This window comes from Taudactylus pleione, unplaced genomic scaffold, assembly GCF_031769625.1.
Source record: "Taudactylus pleione unplaced genomic scaffold, aTauple2 ptg000260l, whole genome shotgun sequence".
Classification (NCBI taxonomy): domain Eukaryota; kingdom Metazoa; phylum Chordata; class Amphibia; order Anura; family Myobatrachidae; genus Taudactylus; species Taudactylus pleione.
The window spans coordinates 147413-166117 of record NW_028284662.1 but is presented as its reverse complement, the minus strand read 5'-3'; positions in this window follow the sequence as shown (position 1 = coordinate 166117).

Below are 18705 nucleotides of genomic sequence, written 5' to 3'. Positions count from 1 at the left end.
AGGATGTAGGCAAGTATGCAATTACCTCTTCAGAGAAAACGCTATCTGGCAAGATTTCTGAAGTTCATGTGGAGCTTTCCCTTATCCGTCATGATATGCAGACGATGCGAGAACGTGTTGGTGAGGCTGAGACTCATATTTCTACATTAGAGGATATCACTGCTCCGGTTGCGGGACGGCTTACAACCTTGGAGTCCCAGATGGTGGCCTGTCATACCAAAATCTCTGATATAGAGGGCCGACTTCGTAGAAATAACATCCGTTTTGTGGGTCTGCCCGAGAAGTCGGAGGGGTCTCAACCAGAGGCGTTCCTGGAAAAATGGTTGGTGGACACCTTTGGCCGAGATGATTTTACTGCCCACTTTGCAGTACAAAGAGCGCACCGTATCCCTGGCAGGGCTCTGCCTCCTGGTGCTCCCCCCCGCGCATTCATTGCCAAGATCCTGCATTTCAAGGACAGAGATTCGATTCTTCGTTTGGGTCGTCTACATGGTCCTTTGGAATATAATGGGAATCGGGTAGCAGTGTTCCCGGACTTTTCTATGGAGGTCCAGAAGTCTAGGTCCCAATTTATACAGATTAAACGTCGTTTGCGTGATCTGGGCTTCTCCTACGCCATATTGTTTCCTGCCCGTCTGCGTGTGGTGGCTGATGGTCGAACTCATTTCTTTGATTCCAAACGTGAAGGTTCGTCGTGGTTGGATCTTAGGGGCAGTGGTGAAGATGCCCCTCCGGACTGACCTGGACTTATTATTCCGTAAGCTGTGTTTGCTCTTTAGATAATCTAATGCTTATTAGCTTTTGGAAGCTCTGTAATTGGTATTAGTGATGTGGTACCCGTTTATACAGTTATTTTAGGTGCTGGGTGCCGGGGAGGGCAATTCTTTTCTGGGCCTGGCTGTTACTCCATCTTACGGCTGAGGTAAGAATTGCTCCCCCCCCCTTCTATCTTACTCTTTATTATAACTAAATAAAATAAGGGGTTTATCGGGTATTTTGTTTTGGGGTTAGTAGTTGGTAGGTTAGGGATTTAGGTATATCTGTTTGGGGTGGATATACAGGGTGGGATGCGGATTTTTCTTCAGGGTTATTGTATGGGAATTTATATTTTGTCTTTACTTTACACCATTGTAATGTAATTTTCTAAACTATTATGTTTGTATTTATTTTATTCTCAGTTTTTACTGTTTTTTTTATTATGTAGTGCTGCCATGTCTCACTGGTCGCCCCCTGCTGTGATGTCTCAGTTGTTTGTATCTCCTCTTCCCCCTGATGTGTGGCTAACCCCACGACTCTCTTGGAATGTCCGGGGCCTCAATGATAGGGTTAAGCGCTCCTTAGTATTGACGCAGGTTAAAAAGGCTCAGGCTGATATTATTTGTTTGATGGTTGGTGGGTGGGAAAGTCTTGGCCTTGCGTAAACCTTGGATAGGCTGGGCTTATCACTTCACACACTCCTCGTATTCCAGAGGTGTGTCAGTCCTTGTTCGTAGATCCCTAAGTTTTGTGCTGGATGATGTTAGAGTGGACCCCTTGGGTAGATATGTCTTTATACGGGCTTCTATTCACTCCTCCCCATTCCATATTCTTGCAGTTTATGTTCCCCCTCCTTATACTGTGAGGTTCTGAAAAAGTCTGCTGAATTTATTTCTTTATCCCGATACCCCGGTTATTTGTGTCGGGGATTTTAATAATGTGCTAAATCCTGCCCTAGATAGGTGGCGTGAAAGTTCGAGTGTGTCTGGCCCCTCCCCTCATTCTTTTGCCAATTTGGTGGATGAGCTTGGGCTGGTGGATATTTGGCGGGTTCGGCATCCTTGCTTGGCTCGGTACTCTTGCTTTTCAGCCTCTCATCATTCCTTTTCTAGGATTGATCTTGCTCTGATATCTGGGAGGCTGGTCCCGCAGGTTGTGGAGGTGGCGTACCGATCCCGAGGTGTGTCAGATCATGCCCCTTTAACACTGACTATTGATGTTACTGCTCCACGAGATCACTCTTTTTGGAAATTTAATCCTTTCTGGCTTACATTAATGGGTGCGGGCTCGGAATTGGAATCCCAATGGGCTAATTTTTTTCGCTGAGAACACTGGCTGTTTCCTCTGATATTTTGTGGGATGCCTTTAAGGCTGTCTTGAGAGGCTCTTTAATTGGTAGGGTGATAGTATTAAAACTTTTCATTAAAAAAAGAGTCTGAGCTGGAAAATAGTTGCACTTTGTTGGAACAGAGATATCTGTCATCGGGTTCTATTACTGCTAGATCCTCATATATGGAGGCTGCTAAACTTTTATCTGATTTCCTCTTAGATAAGTCCAGAAGACGTCTGCTATTTGCTAGGCATAGTCACTATTCAGATTCGGATAAATCTGGGGCTTTTCTGGCGTATCTTTCTAGAGAGGTCCGACCCACCACAGTTGTAGCTCAAATTTGGGACTCGCTAGGTAATCTACACTCCTCTACACCAGCTATTACGAAGGTGTTTTATGAATATTTTGCTAGTCTTTATTGTTCTCAGGCCCACTATACTTTAGATGAATTATTTGAATATTTGGGACATATATCCCTCCCATTTATTTCCCAGGATAGCAGAGCATTTCTTGACTCACCATTTACTGTAGAAGAAGTTGGGATTGCTGTTTCTTCATTTCCAGGAGGTAAGGCCCCAGGAGTAGATGGGATTCCCATTGAAATTTATAAGAAACATGCCCTTTTCTTTTTTCCCAGACTTCTTAACCTTTTTAATGAACTGTGTGGCCTAGGTACTCTTCCCTGTTTTATGTCAGAGGCCATTATTGTTATGATCCCTAAAACTGGCAAAGATCCCCTTGATCCTGGCTCTTATCGCCCGATCTTCCTCCTCTCTACGGATATTAAAATATTGGCTAAAATGCTTGCACTTAGGCTTAGTAAGGTAATTGGTGAGGTGGTGCATCCCGACCAGACTGGCTTTATGCCTGGGAAGTCTACCTCACAAAACCTTAGGAGATTATATTTGATTTTACAGCTAGCGGATTCTGTGGATGACGGGGCTGTGGTGGTGTCCTTGGATGCCGCCAGAGCCTTTGACTCTGTAGAGTGGCACTATCTTTGGGAGATCCTGTTTCGTTTTGGGATGGGACCTAGATTTATAGCCTGTGTTAAATTACTATATTCCTCCCCTTTAGGGCGGATTTGTATTAATGGATATGTTCTCCTTCTTTTCGTCTTTCTAGAGGTACTAGACAGGGTTGTCCTCTTTCCCCAACTCTCTTTGCCCTGGTCATCGAGCCTTTGGCGTGTCTTATCAGAAGTCATCCCAGAATATGGGGAATTCAAATACAACAAAGAGTCGACAAGGTGGCTCTTTATGCAGATGACATGCTGCTATTTTTGTCTGATGCATCAGAGTCTTTAATCACCCTTCTCTCTGTGGTAGATTCTTTTGGACGATTTTCTGGGCTGCGCATTAATTGGGACAAATCTTGCATTCTTCCTGTTCATGGTCCTTCTACTCCTGTTAGTGCTGTGAGTACTCCTTTGGAGTGGACCTCCAGGTTTAAATATTTGGGAATTTGGGTAACGTCATCTATGTCGGACTTTGTCCCACTTAATGTTCAGCCACAAATTGACTTCTTGAAATCCAAGTTGCACGTTTGGAATAAACTTCCCTTGACTGTCACGGGCCGGGTGAATTTGGTAAAAATAATTGTTCTCCCAAAATTTTTGTACGTTTTTCACCAGGCCTGTGTTTATATTTCTCCTTGTATATTTAGATTGATAGATAGTTATATCTCCTCTTTAGTTTGGGCAGAGAAACGTCCTCGAATAAAACTTAATACTCTATGTAGACCCAGAGAGTTAGGTGGCCTGGCATTACTGAATTTCCATCTTTATTATTTGGCTTCACAATTGGTTCATCTACAGGGGTGGGTGATGGGTGAGGGAAGCCGGGATCTACCTACTTTCTTGGTACATACTGTTTCTAGAAGATGTTCCCCTTTGCAATTATTACTCGATGACAGGTGCCCTACGGGGGGAGTTCCATTGGTCACACAGGCTCATATGTTGTGGAAACAGGCCTGTACATTAGTGGGGGCAGAAGGTATCGATCCTGATTTGTCTTTATGGCATTCTTCGGCTCTTAGAGAGCTGGCCCTATTAGATTGTGGTCTAGGAGGGGGGTTCTCTCCATCGGACAGTTGTATAGTGATGGGATTTTAAAAACTTTTCACAATGTTAGGACTGAATTTGGGGTCCCGAATACTATGTTTTTCCGCTACTTACAGCTCTGACATGCTTTAGCCGTCCAGTTTTCTTCTGGCCCTCCGCAACTTACACCTGATCCTGTTACGGTTATGCTGCAAGCGACCAGTGGTAGGAGATTAATTTCTCGACTTTATTCCTACCTCCTTACTGCTAATTCCGATGATACCCTAGCACCACTTAGACTCAAATGGGTGGATGATTTGGGTCCATTAGATGATGATGAGTGGTCTCTAATGTTGAATAGTCATGTGACTGCCACCTCTGCAGTGCGATTTCAACAGATACAATTTTTTTTTACACAGAGTGTATCTTACTCCCCTATTATTGAATAGATTTGGATCTAGAGCGTCTGATAGGTGTCCTAAATGCTCTATTCCTCAGTGCTCATTTTGGCATCTCCTCTGGGAGTGTTCTGCTGTCCAGATGTTTTGGTCCCAAGTCACTAACTGTGTCACCAACATGGAACGTGGTATCCCCATGTTGTCCCCTAAAATGTGTATTTTTGGATTGGGTCTTGTGGACATGTTTAATCGTTCGACGGTCCAGTATGTGATTAATGCGATGACTCTAGCAAAGGTCTGTATTGCCCGTACTTGGATGGCAGCTAGGGGCCCTACTTTCGCTGAATGGTGTGGGTTGATGAATGAAGTGGTGGGGCACGAACGTTTTTTATACACTAAGCGTAACTGTATTTTGAAATATGAGCGTATTTGGGGCCCATGGATTTCATCTTCCCATTATGTTAATGGAGGTGGGGGGATCTCAGATGCTGATAGATTAGCGACCAGCGAGACGGCACAATAATGTTTTGATATTTTGAGTTATTTGTAATGATTTTTCTGCTACATTGAATAGCAGAGATTTCTTCTGTGCTGATATTTTGCTCTGTATTATTTATGTATTGATGTCGATTGTGCATGGATATTAACGTATTAACGAGACTATGGACCTCATTCAGAGTCGGTCGCTGCGGCCGCACGGTCAACGACCGCAAAATCCGATCGTATGGCAGGGCGATCATAAACAAAGTGACACCCATTCGTTAGCACTGCACCTCCTCTAGCTTCCGACTGATCTGAACGAAGGAGTCAATCGTAGTCAGGCGCTGTCAGTCGCTGTATGCTAATTATGTTGTGATGTTTGCGGCCGTATGTGCTGTTTTGATGGTCACATGTCATGTTTACATGGACTATCGATCAGCTTGTTATTAGCTTGTTGTCAATTATCTAATTAAGTGTTTAACTCTTGCTGTTCTTTAAAACGAGTTTTTTATAATGTGTCAATAAACTTTATTGTTCATTTCGTGGTTGTTTTCTCCGTTTTTTTTTTCTTCACACAATTTGAAAAACAAAATAAGGTGTATTAACTGTGAATGTACTTTTGCTAATTGTGTTAACTTTATAAATGCATGTGCATTTTGCGTTAGGATCATTTGCACTCTTATGTTTGCAATTGCACACTGCGTGTTGTAGCCAATCAAATGTGACCTTATTTTTCGGGACACATGATAAAAGGATTGGCCAATAGTGTTTTTTTTGAGGAAAGTGTAAATATTTTAGCCAATCATATTTTTTGTGAAAAATCGGCCATTGCCACCATGAGAGCCGCGGCCTTTACCAGGAGAGAGTTGCTTGTCCTGGTAAACATCCTGGACAGGCGGATTACCCATGCTGTGCTGCCCATTTCCAACCGCATAAAGCGGGCGGCCTATGCGGAGGTGAGGCGAACCCTCCGATCAGCGGGGTACAGGCGCAATATTGCCCAATTAGAAAGCCGCTGGTCTGACCTGCGCCGCCGGTCGCCTGCGCTCCTCATGAATTTGCGGGCGCTAATACGCAGACGTAAGTATGCGTTTGTTTAAAAGTAATAATTAGTGGACTGTTAAAAATGTATGTTCCTTTGCCAATTATTTTAGTCAATGTTAAAAAACCCTCCTGTATGTTGTCCCTATTGTCCAGAATGTGTAAAGTGTACTTGTATTGTGTAGCCGAAATTCTAAACTAATTTTTTGGGGGATTTTGTTTACATTTTAGAAGCAAATAGGAGACAGAGAAGGGCACGCAGAATGCAAAGACATGCTGGTGGAAACCTGCAGCCCTCACCTTCTGCATCTCCTCAACCCAGCCCTCCCTCCCCACCATACTCCCCCAGTAACCCTCCCTCTTCCAATCCTCCCCAAGTATTCCTTCCTCCCCTGCCCACTCATCCCAAATTTCTCAAATCTACCCTCCCTTGGATCTTTCCTGCTCCATTTCCCCTTCAACCATTCCCCCACTCCCGAATATTCTCCATCAACGGAAGGATCTCCGCCCACATCTGTTGCTGTGTCCGACCACTCTGAGGGGTTTTTTTTTTTGGGTGTTGTAGTTATCCATGCATTTGTACAAATGTATGACTTTTTTTTTTGGTTTAAAAATTTTCTGTATGGGGTTCCAAATCATTGCGCAGTAATGCTGTTTTTCTGAATTACGACCTTAGGTTTTGTGGCTGGGCCTTTTTTTTTATTGCGGACCACAAAAATATAGGTTTAGTGGTTTTTTAAAAATGTTTTGTATTTTTAGGAAATAATGATTACATTCGGATTAGTATTTTACAATGTAAAAAAACATGTCACCCAACTTGGCAAGGTGCTAGGAACCAGACTACCCTTGTTGATGTTGTGTACACTGTGTTTAAAATGTACTTAGGCAAAGTGATGTTTTCGATAGCAAACAAACACATTGTATTTTAGGTTTATCAACAACATTCTAGAAGTGAATACGTGCATTGTGTTTTAAGGATATGGCCATCATGACTTAAGAATACACCTCCCATTATTTTTAACATCATCATAGTGGTTTTTGGCTTATGCCACATAGTTAGGGTTTCAAATTAGTTTAACATAAAAGTAGAAACCTATTAATAATGTTGTGTGGCTGATACTTTCAAACACACCGTAACATCATTGTGTTTAAACACTTTTTGGAACATTGAATAATGTGTAATGTTCAAATGTTTGTAATTTTAATGAAGTATTTAATCCTCAAAATTTTTATATTTTCCACAGATCTAACCCACATCCTGAGGGAAATTAGGGAGTAGCTCAGAGACACCTCGGGATATTTATTGCACACCTACTGCTGCCTCCAAAGAATAGTGGGGCGTTTGGAGGATGTTTAGTTTTTTTGTTTATTTTTTTTTTTATTTTTCTGACCTAAAAAAAATAAAGTTTTTGTATTTCAAACATTTGTCCTCTTTTTTTGCCACACATTAAAGGGTGTAATTCTGCATGTGAAAAAATTGGTGAACAAAGGTGGGTGCCTTTCCATAGTGTAAGAACTTAAAAAATGTATTAGTAAACCTTAAGAACATTTGCAGTAATGTTGTTTTTTTTTATTTATGGGTTGGCATACATTATCCACCTCAAAATGGCTTTCATTTTTTTAAAACAAAAAACAACATTTGTATTTAATTGAAAACATTTATTAAATAACAAACATGTTGCCAACAGGCTTTTACTGGTAAAAATAATTTCATAACAGATTCACACATAACAAATGTCCTCAGGGTTTGGGCAAATAAAACATCTGGCTTAGTCAAACATAAACAACTATAGTAAAAAACAAACAGATTTTTGAATGGGAAACATACAAATTACTAAAACAAAAGGCAAATTAACTAAACATGTTGGGGGATATCCGTGCAAAATGTGTTAGTTGTCCAAAAACATACAGGGTATTGCCAATGGGTTCCATTTTTTTTGCAGGTTTCGGAAAGTGTTGTGATTTGGTTGGTAGGAAAAGAAAACAAAAAGGTACACATTAAAATATATTTGCAAAAAGTTTTTTTTATATAAAAATGTAAATATGCCTACCTAAAAAAACGTGAAACAACATCATCGCCTCTGGCCCCCCCCCCGACAGCATCACAACATCTTCCTCCGGGGGGCCATCCTCTGGCAAGGCCTCCCCTGGCTGCATGGGTACTCGACTCCTTATTGCAATGTTGTGTAAAATCCCACACAGGACCACAATGCGAGAAACCATATCCGGCGAGTACATGAGTGCACCACCAGAGTGATGGAGACACCGGAACCGGCCCTTTAAAAGGCCGATAAAGCGCTCCACCACCTGCCTGGAGGCAGTAAACGCGGCATTATAGTGAGTTTGGGGCCCTGGTGTGGGAGTCAAATAAGGAGTCAGCAGCCAGGGCGTGCAAGGATATCCACTGTCACCTGATGGAAATGGGACACCAAAAGATACATACATTTACCATAAAAACCTGTTTACACTATTACTAGATACATACTGGATTTTTACTTACCAAGAATTCACGTGTCACCAGCTTGCAGTGTGCTTAATTTTGGCCAAATCCCTGAATGCTGGATCACATACGCATCATGGCTGCAGCCTGGGAATTTGGCATTCAGGGAGAGGATCTGGAGGGAGGCATCACATAGCACCATTACATTTAGGGAATGGTAATGTTTTCGGTTCCTATATATTTGTTCCCTGCATGCAGGGGGCTGAAGTGCTATGTGAGTGCCATCCACTACCCCTATGACGTGTGGAAAGCCTGTAATTTAAAAAAACTTCTGCTTTACCACATCAAGGGCTTCCGTATCCAAAGGCATACTAATAAAATGTGCTAGATGATTGAAAAATGCATCTAGCACACGCCTCAGGATCTGTGAAAATGAGGGCTGGGAGAGGCCACCCACCAGCCCCACAATGGTTTGGAAGGACCCTGAGGCGCAGAAATGTAACACCGCCAACAACTGTGTAAGTGGTGAGATTGCTGTAGGAATGTTAATCTGACTTTCTAGATCATTCTTTATTATTGAAAGAGTGTCTAGGATATTTGGAGGCAGGCGATAAGTGGTTACAACCATATCATCAGGCATTCCAAAAAGGGTGACACGTGTTCTATATATAAATGGACTGTTAAACACCTTTAATAAATTTAAAATAAAAATAAAAATTAAAACCAAAAAATCTAAGTTTTTTAGGATTGTTGATCCAAAAAAATAAATAAAATGAAATGCAGTAGGCTGGCACACTTACTTGATTCTTCGAATAACGTTGGATTTTTTAAGGAGACAAAAGCCCGGCCACCCAAACCGAACAAGTAACCGGCTCAAGCACAACAATTAACGGGGTTTGTTAAATGTCAGCACCAATTGAATTTGACAAACAAAACCACCACCAAAAACAAAACACTAAAAAAAACCACAACCCAAAATAAAGGAACACAAAAACCACCACCACCAAAAAAAGTTTTAAAAAAAAGACCCACCACCCAAAACAAAGTAAACAAAAAAACCCCCAACAAAAATAAAGGAACACAAAGAACAACCACCAAAAAGAAAGTAAACAAAAAAACCCCCACCAAAAATAAAGGAACACAAAAACCCAAATTATTGAAACATGCAGGAAAGGTGTACATTTGTAGTTAGGGAAATAAGGATGCACGGGTAACCAATCCAGGGATGCGCTCACATCTAGCACAACCCACGCAGTAATTACGGAATGCAGAAAAGGTGTGCATTTGTAGTTAGGGAAATAAGGATGCACGGGTAACCAATCCAGGGATGCGCTCACATCTAGCACAACCCACGCAGTAATTACGGAATGCAGGAAAGGTGTGCATTTGTAGTTAGGGAAATAAGGATGCACGGGTAACCAATCCAGGGATGCGCTCACATCTGGCACAACCCACGCAGTAATTACGGAATGCAGGAAAGGTGTGCATTTGTAGTTAGGCAAATAAGGATGCACGGGTAACCAATCCAGGGATGCGCTCACATCTATAAAAAAGTCTGCACAAGCAGTATTCTTCATGCTCTCTCACAGGTTAGCAGAATGTCAAGCGAGGAGCATGGTGAGCAGAGGCCAACTGAGCCAGGTAAGTGCAAATTACATTTTTTCAGAACTGGTCATATTTCCCTTAAAAAATGTTTAAAATTTTTTCTAATGTAAAAATTGTTGTAGGTGCTGGGAATCAAAGTCCACCAGTAGAGGAGGAGGAGGCGGGCCCAAGCAGGCCAAGGCCAAGAAACCCTCCGTTTTCACGGATCAAGCTTGAGACATTGGTGACCATGACAATGGAGAACCTTGTTAATGCACCAAGAAATATGGGGGCTGGAGCCAAAGACAGGATTTGGGAGGAGATATCCAGGGCTGTTAATGCTGTGGGGACAACCTACAGAACACAGAAAGTCGTAAAAAAACGGTAAGAAAATGATATTGTGAGTGTACTGAAGTCCAAAGCTTGATCTTATTTAAATAAACTAACACTTCAAATTTCCAAAATAACATTGACAGCTTGATGGATTTCAAGTACCAACTGAAGAGGAAGCTACGGAGTAGGGTGGACCATGCTGTGGGGACAGGTGGTGGTCCCATCCCTGAGGACCTGGCCTTGACAAGGTTGGAGACGTTGGCTCAGGGATGTGTGATGGAAGAGGAGATAGTCGGCGTGTCCACTATGGACACTGACATGGCCGACTTCAACGCTCCACATGTGCAAGAAGGTAATTTTATTTTGTTAGACAAAAAGTATAAAGCTCAAATGTCTATGCTTTTTTTTTTCGCAAAACAAATAACACATTTTTTATTTATATTCCAGACTCAGAGGAGGTAGTGCCTGCTCCTGAGGTCAGGTCTGGGTCCAGCACAGATGGAGACTCTGCAGGGGAGGATCCAAGTACTCCATCTGGGGAACCTGTGGAGTCTACTCCAGGGCATCCATCAGACCGAGCAGTGCCTCTCCTCACCAGCTTGGTCTCCGAAACTCAGGAGAACAGATGTGTTCTTCTGAGGATGGAGACCACTCTGGTGAGGGTGGCGGTGGCCCTGGAGACCATTGCTGGGGCCCTAGATCGTTTGGCCAATACCCAGGAGGAGGCCAACCCCCCTGCCATGATGGAGCGAGACTCCCTTCCTCCCAGGACCACCACCTCTGGCAGCCCAACAGCCACCCCCGCAAGTATGGAGAGCCCTATGCCTAGGCCAGAGGAAATCCCATCTACCTCTGGCCAGGCCAGTCGGCTGTCCGTAGCTTACCTCTTCCTCCGAGCCGGCCCAAACGACGCAAGTAGCCATGGATATCTCCACACTCACCTGTTGTCCAGTCCCCATATTTCTTGTCACCAATGTCTCAAGCTCTTTTTTTTATTTTAACAAAAAAAATTTATTTTAGTTTTTAAAAAAAATTATTTTAATTATATACAAATGTTGCCAAAACAATTATTATTTACATTGTGATGAAAGGCAAATTTAAAAAAAATAAAAAAATGTAATACCAAAAATGTCTATCTTTAACTATATCAATGTATACAAGGTTTAAAAAGTGTGGTATCTGAAAAGGCTGCTATGCAAAACACAATGCTAGATGTTTTAAAAACTGTTTTCCCAAAAAAATGTTTAAAAAGCACAAATAAACATTTGTGTGACGAATGCCCTAATGCACACGCAAGTGAAATGAGTTACAAGGTAATTAGCAGTGTTAATAGTTACAATGCAGCAATCTTAGCTGCTTGGTTTGTGTGGTTCCAAATCGAAACATCGCAGGTAACATCAGATTAACGATTGTACTGTTGTGGCTTACGGACGCTTCTTGCCTACCTTAGCCTGGACGATCAGCCTGTTCGTAGAGTGACATTTTCATGCATCCGCAATTCTTGGTCGTACGAAGCAGGTATTTTATGCACTCCCCTAAAACGCCTGGAAACGCTGAAGAACGCCTCCGTTTGCAGACCACCACCCCCGTATACTCCCACAAACGGTCTTTCCTGTCAAACAACTTTAGCAATCCACTTCCATGTCGGAAGCCCTACGACCGACAGTATTTTTGATCGGTAGAGCTCGTACGCATATGCGCACTGCTAGCCGTGCGCAGACGCAGAAAGAAAAACATCGTATGCGTACGACCGTGAGGCCGCAACGACCGACTCTGAATGAGGTCCTATATGTGAATGGCTGTTTATTAAGTGGGTTTTATAAATAAACTCAATTAAAAAAAAAAAAAAAAAATGTTAAGTAGAATCTGATTAGTTGCTATGGGCAACATCTCCACTTCTAAAAACTCTACTTTAGTAAATATATTCCTATGTGTGCAGCTTGAGACTACTCATCCGGTCTGTGGATTGAATGTGTCACTGTGCTAATTCAAACTACGTCAGAAACAAGAATATATATATGCAGAAAACCCACAATATCGTTCCAGGATTGCACTATCAATAGAGGAGGGACTCACACGCCGCCTGGCACATAACCACTTGATCGGACATAGCTTAACTGGATTACTTATTGCTCCAATACTGAGCTAATCGGTTGTCATGCTAACAAGTTTGGTAAGAGTACATTTAATTGATGTTATGTTGCCCAGACTTTACGTGCTCATTCTGTTTATGAATATTGATTGATGAAGCTGGTTGATTTAAATATTTTTTATATTTTGCAGTGTTTATACTGACTGCTGTCAGACTCAATATTACTTTTAATTGAACCCTATATATTTAATACATGTATTAATATAGTGCCAGTTTCTATCTGATTTTTGCTCTAATCAAGCACTTCACCTTTTCTCTTTTGACCCATCCTTAAAACACCTTCTTAATTTGCATAGATGGGATTTGTCCACAATCTTTTATAAAGGCTGCACAATGAAATAAAAATGTTGTCCGTCTAGAGTGACTTTTATAGAATTTACCCCCAAAGCAATCAGGGTCTGTTCACCATTTGAAGGAAGGGGATACGTTCAGTATCCTGACACAGGGGATGCTGGTGCTTAGAATACAGGCGGCGGAATCCCGACACCTGTCAGAATCACTGCGCCGTCATCCCGAAGGTAATTAGTGGAGTTTGGGGGGGGGGGGGGGGGGGAGTTAGCGGTTAGGATTAGGCACTAGGGGGAGGGTTAGGCACAAGGGGGAAGGGGGAGGTTAGGGTAGGGAGAGGGTTAGGATACCTACAAGTGTCGTTATCCTAACCATGTTGGGATGCCGGAGTCGGGATTTTGACCGCCGGGATCCTGAGCACCGGCATCTTGTACCCATCCCAAAGGAAGTAAAGGGTTCCGGACTATAGATAGACAGTTAGAAGGTTGACAATATTTAGCAAGATGCCAGATGTTAGACAGGCAATAGGTCGACAGGGACAAAAAGTCAACACTAAAGGTCGACATTGAAGGTCGACAGGTACAAATAGTCAACAGGGTCAAAAGAATGACACGAAAATGGTCAACGCATTGATTTTTCTAAGGGTTAGGGATAGGTTTAGGCACTTACCCTGACGTTTAGGGTCAGGCACCAGGATAGAGGGTTAGACACTAGAAGGGACGGTTAGGGTCAGGCGCTTGCCCTGACAGTTAGGGTTATGCACCAGGAGAGAGGGTTAGACACTAGAAGGGATGGTTAGGGTCAGGCACTTACCCTGACAGTTAGGGTTATGCACCAGGAGAGAGGGTTAGACACTAGAAGGGATGGTTAGGGTCAGGCACCAGGAGGGAGGGTTAGGCACCAAGGGGAGTGTTAGGGTCAAGATTAGGGTTAGAAAAAAATGTGCCGACCAATTGTGTGTCAACCTTTTGACCCTATTGACCACTTGTCACTGTCGACCTATTGCCTGTATAACATCTGGTATCTACCTGGTGACCTTTTAACTGTCTGGGGCAGATGTAAAAGGCTCTGGAAAATGATAAATTGGAGAGTGATAAACTACCAACCAATCAGCTCATAACTGTCCTTTTTCAAACACAGCCTGTAACATGACAGTTAGGAGCTGAGTGGCTGGTTCTTTCTCCAATTTATCACTTTCCAGAGCTTAGTATATCTCCTCCTCTATCTTTTATACCACACCTGTAATAAAGTGTTCATGTGATTATTACCTTCTTACTGACCCCTAAACTGAGGACATAACTATTTGTATTATGCATCACTGTTTTCTGTCTGAAGTTTTTATGTTAAATTGCGTAAGAGTGGCTTACAAAAAGCTGTCAGTAATTATTATTTATTTATTAGCAGTTTCTTTTATAGCGCAACATATTCCGTTGCGCTTTACAATTGGAACATTAAAAGAACAAAAGTGGGTAATAACAGACAGATATATAGGAAAGAATTACGTTTCAACCTATATATGGGCAGCACAGACGGTGTAATGGTAGCATTACTGCCTCACAGCACTGAGGTCGTTGGTTCGATACCCACTACGGCCCTAACTGTGTGGAGTTTGTATATTCTCCCTGTGCTTGCGTGGGTTTCCCCCGGGTACTCCGGTTTCCTCCCACACTCCAAAAATATACTGGTAGGTTAATTGGCTCCTAACAAAATTACCCATAGTGTGTATGTGTGTGTGCACATGTGGTAGGGAATATAGAGTGTAAGCTCCACTGGGGCAGGGACTGATGTGAATGGCCAAAATATTCTCTGTAAAGCGCTGCGGAATATGTGTGCGCTATATAAATAACTGGTAATAATAATAATAATAATATTCTCAATGAGACATGTTTGGTAGATGAGCACATTTCCAGCCACAACCAACTTATGTTATAAAACTTCACAAACAAAATTGTTATCTGTAATGACAATGCACTTTTAATTTACAACATACTGGCAACAGGGAGCTGGTGTCTCTATAGGGAATTTGTGCAAACTCCAAAACATGCCCATCATCCCAAAAGCTACAAGCCCTGCGCTGGGATTCTGTCTGACCCATCTTATTAACTGTAAAGATATATATACTGTCTTCTTTATTGAGCCAAGTTATACCAAATGAGAAAAAAAAACTACCGTATATACTCGAGTATAAGCCGAGTTTTTCAGCACATTTTTTGTGCTGAAAAAGCACCCCCTCGGCTTATACTCGAGTCATGCCCGCATGGTACGCTGCTGAGTAGCGTACCATGCGGGCCGCGGTGCAGACTGTGTCACTGTGACACAGCCTGCACCGCGTGTGTAGCGCTGACAGGACGGAGTTCGGTCAGCACTACACACTGCCAAACACACAGCTGCCGGAGCCGGCAGCTATGTGTTTGGTATAATCAGCAGCCGCTGAGAGTCTGTCAGACTCTCAGCGGCTGCTGCTGCTCCCACTGCAGGAGCCATCTTCCGGCTCCCGCAGTGGGTAATGGGAGAGACGTCGTCATGACGACGTCTCTCCCATTATGCAAAGCGGCAGAGGAGCCTGTAGCAGCGTCGGGACCAGGAGCGGGGTTACAGGTAAGTGTTTTTTTTTTTTTACATTTCTTTCTACTGGGGGGGCTACTACCGGGGGGTACTACCAGGGGGGGGGGATATCGCTACTGGGGGCACTACCAGAGGGGGGGGATTAATAATGGGGGAACTACCAGGGGGGGGGATGTTGCTACTGGGGGCACTACCATGGAGGGGGGGAATACTGGGGGCACTACCATGGGGGATGTTGCTACTGGGGGCACTACCAGGGGGGGTTAATACTGGGGGCACTACCAGGGGGGGATATTGCTACTGGGGGCACTACCAGGGGGGGGGGATTAATACTGGGAGCACTACCAGGGGGGATGTTGCTACTGGGGGCACTACCAGGGGGGGTTAATACTGGGGGCACTACCAGGGGGGGATATTACTACTGGGGGCACTACCAGGGGGGGATTACTACTGGGGGCACTACCAGGGGGGGATTACTACCAGTAGCTGCTGCATTTCCCACCCTAGGCTTATACTCGAGTCAATAAGTTTTCCCAGTTTTTCGTGGTAAAATTAGGTACCTCGGCTTATATTCGGGTCGACTTATACTCGAGTATATACGGTACTTAAAAACTACACTCAAAAATTCACATACCCCACACAACAAACAAAAAATGATTATAGCAATACGGGTCTATTTACTAAGCCTTGGATGGAGAAAAAGTGAACTGATATAAGGTACCAGCCAATCAGCTCCTAACTGCCATGTCACAGGCTGTATTTGAAAAATGACAGCTAGGAGCTGGTTGGCTGGTACCTTATCTCCGTACACTTTATCTCCTTCCAAGGTTTAGTAAATAGACCCCATAATCTCCAAAACTCCTGTTCACCGGCCAGTCAGTCACAAATTCACAGTGTAGAAATACTATGTGACTGGGCAGGATCTCCTGGGGATGTAAATAATTTGGTGAGTTTTTGGAGAAATTTGGACTGTTTCATGAAACTTAAGAATGGGTCATATTGGTTTGACCATCTAGAATTAACTGTACCACTACCACCTATGAGTATTCATGAGATTGACAGACCTCCTGAGTGTAATTGTCATTTTCAAATCAATTTTTTTTTTAAATCATCAGGGTTAACCTGGATACACACCTGACAGATTTGTCAAACGATGCTAGGGACTAGGCAATTTCTGGAGCTCAAAAAACGATCCAAACATCTGATTTTGGGTGTTCAAACTACACAATTATTGAGCTGAAAAGAGGCATGTTATTGCTGATCTAAATACAAACGGCCACAAACATGGACTATCGGCAGGATTTAGATCTTGACAATTAGAATTCAGTACATACTACATTTTCAGCCCGATAATTTATTGTCCGATGAATATTGTGCAGGAATCGTCACTGATTTTGGCCCGAACATCAGCCACGTGTGCAGAGTACACACTATCAGATACAGGCCGAAGGGTCATAAATTTGATTTTCACCCGATTATTGTGTAGGTGTACCTTGCTTTAGAGTAAAGGGTTTAATTTAAGCTTTGAAAATACTCAACTAGTTCCCAATCAATCCACCAATATAATAATAACAGCTACAAACTTCTGCCTGACCCGAAGGACTTTTTTTTTTTTTTTTAAAAGCCACATGCTAGCTGTCTATGTGTGCGTCAGGACATGATACAGTAGATAACAATCTTCAATGTTTCTTTCAAACTTTACAAAAAAAATTGTTCAGGCACTCTGTGAGCTTTGGAACCAAAGAAAGAAGGGTACCGCACAGAACCACAATGATAAATACCAACAATTCTACATTTATTTAGTATAACACATCGGTTGTCGTTGGTGGTGTTCCCAAAGCCTAAAGTATACCAAGAAACACAAAAAAGAGAAAGAAGGGTTTGTTGCTGGGGCACTCTTGAAATGAATATAACTTTTAAAAAATGTACTTAAAATTGAATTAGCCCCCTAATTGCATTAGGTAAGGTAACACATATCAAGAGTAATATTATATGTCCCTCAATATATGATGGCAAAAATATTGTGTATAGGGTAAATGGTCCCCTACATCATTGATTTAATAAGATATCATATCAGTATACACACAGAGAGACAGATACCCTAATGACCCTGATTATATGTCAGACAGAATATAATTTGCTGACATTTCTATGCACTGTATGTGTGGAAATGAAATTATACAAATACTGTGCAGAGTATACCCTATGCTGTGTTACCAATCCTTCCCAATCTCTGTGAGCTTTGCCTGTAGTTTATATACGGATTTCTAAGGATCTCTGGCCCTAATTCAGAGCCGGAACCTCTGGCAGAGCGCTCGCTCTGAATCAGGGCCGGGCTATTTTTTTTTTTTTTAACGGCCTCCTGGCCGCTCGCATAGCTGCAGGTTACCACCCACAGCTATAGCGAGCGGCCAGGAAGATGGTCGCGATGGTCCATCGGGCTTGCGACGAGACCCTTGTGGTAGGGTCTCGTTGCCACAAGCCCCAGAGAGATTTCGGTTCTAACAGAGCCGAAATCTCTCCCACTGACATCACTCGTGATGTCAGTGGGGCCGGCCCCAGACAGAGGCATTCACATGGGAACGCCTCCGTTTGGGCAGCCACTCCCCCGGCCCGCCCACCAAAGGGGGCGTGCTGTCACTCAACATCGACAGCACGCCCCCTTTGGTACGAGACCCGGAGCGACGGAGTGCCCGTCGCTATATAGGATCGCGCATGCGCACGACAGAGTCGGCTCCGTCGTGCGCATGCGCACTGGGCCACCATCGACCCGTTTGCGAGCGCTCAGCGCTTGCGACCGAGTCTGAATCAGGCCCTCTGCTTGGTATGCACAGATCAGTTAGAATTTAGCATGTATATAAATTAAAGTATATTTATTATCTGATTATGGGCCATATTCAATTCGGAACGAAAAGACGTTTTCGCGTTTTTTTTGCGATAATTTCGCCTGTTTTTTTTCCTCCGTATTCAATTTCATTCAGTTTTTTACCTATGCGAAAAGTCAAGGGACTGAAATAGGCGATACTTTTTCTCCACAGAATAGCAGGTGAAAAAAAGTGTAATGTCTTTATCTTGGGGTGCAGATGTTGGGAAACCACTCAAAATCCTTGGTACAGCCCCCCCCCCCCCCCCCATCCCAATGGTCAATTCACCCAAGAAAATAATTAAAAACTTCCCGGAAGACCCCAAAAAACTCCTTTGAAATTTGGGGCAAATATGAAAAAGCGGGGGGACAACTTCAAAAACTAGCAAAATAAGCTTCTGGGGGTGCTCTAAGAAGGGGCCAAGTGTTTTGGG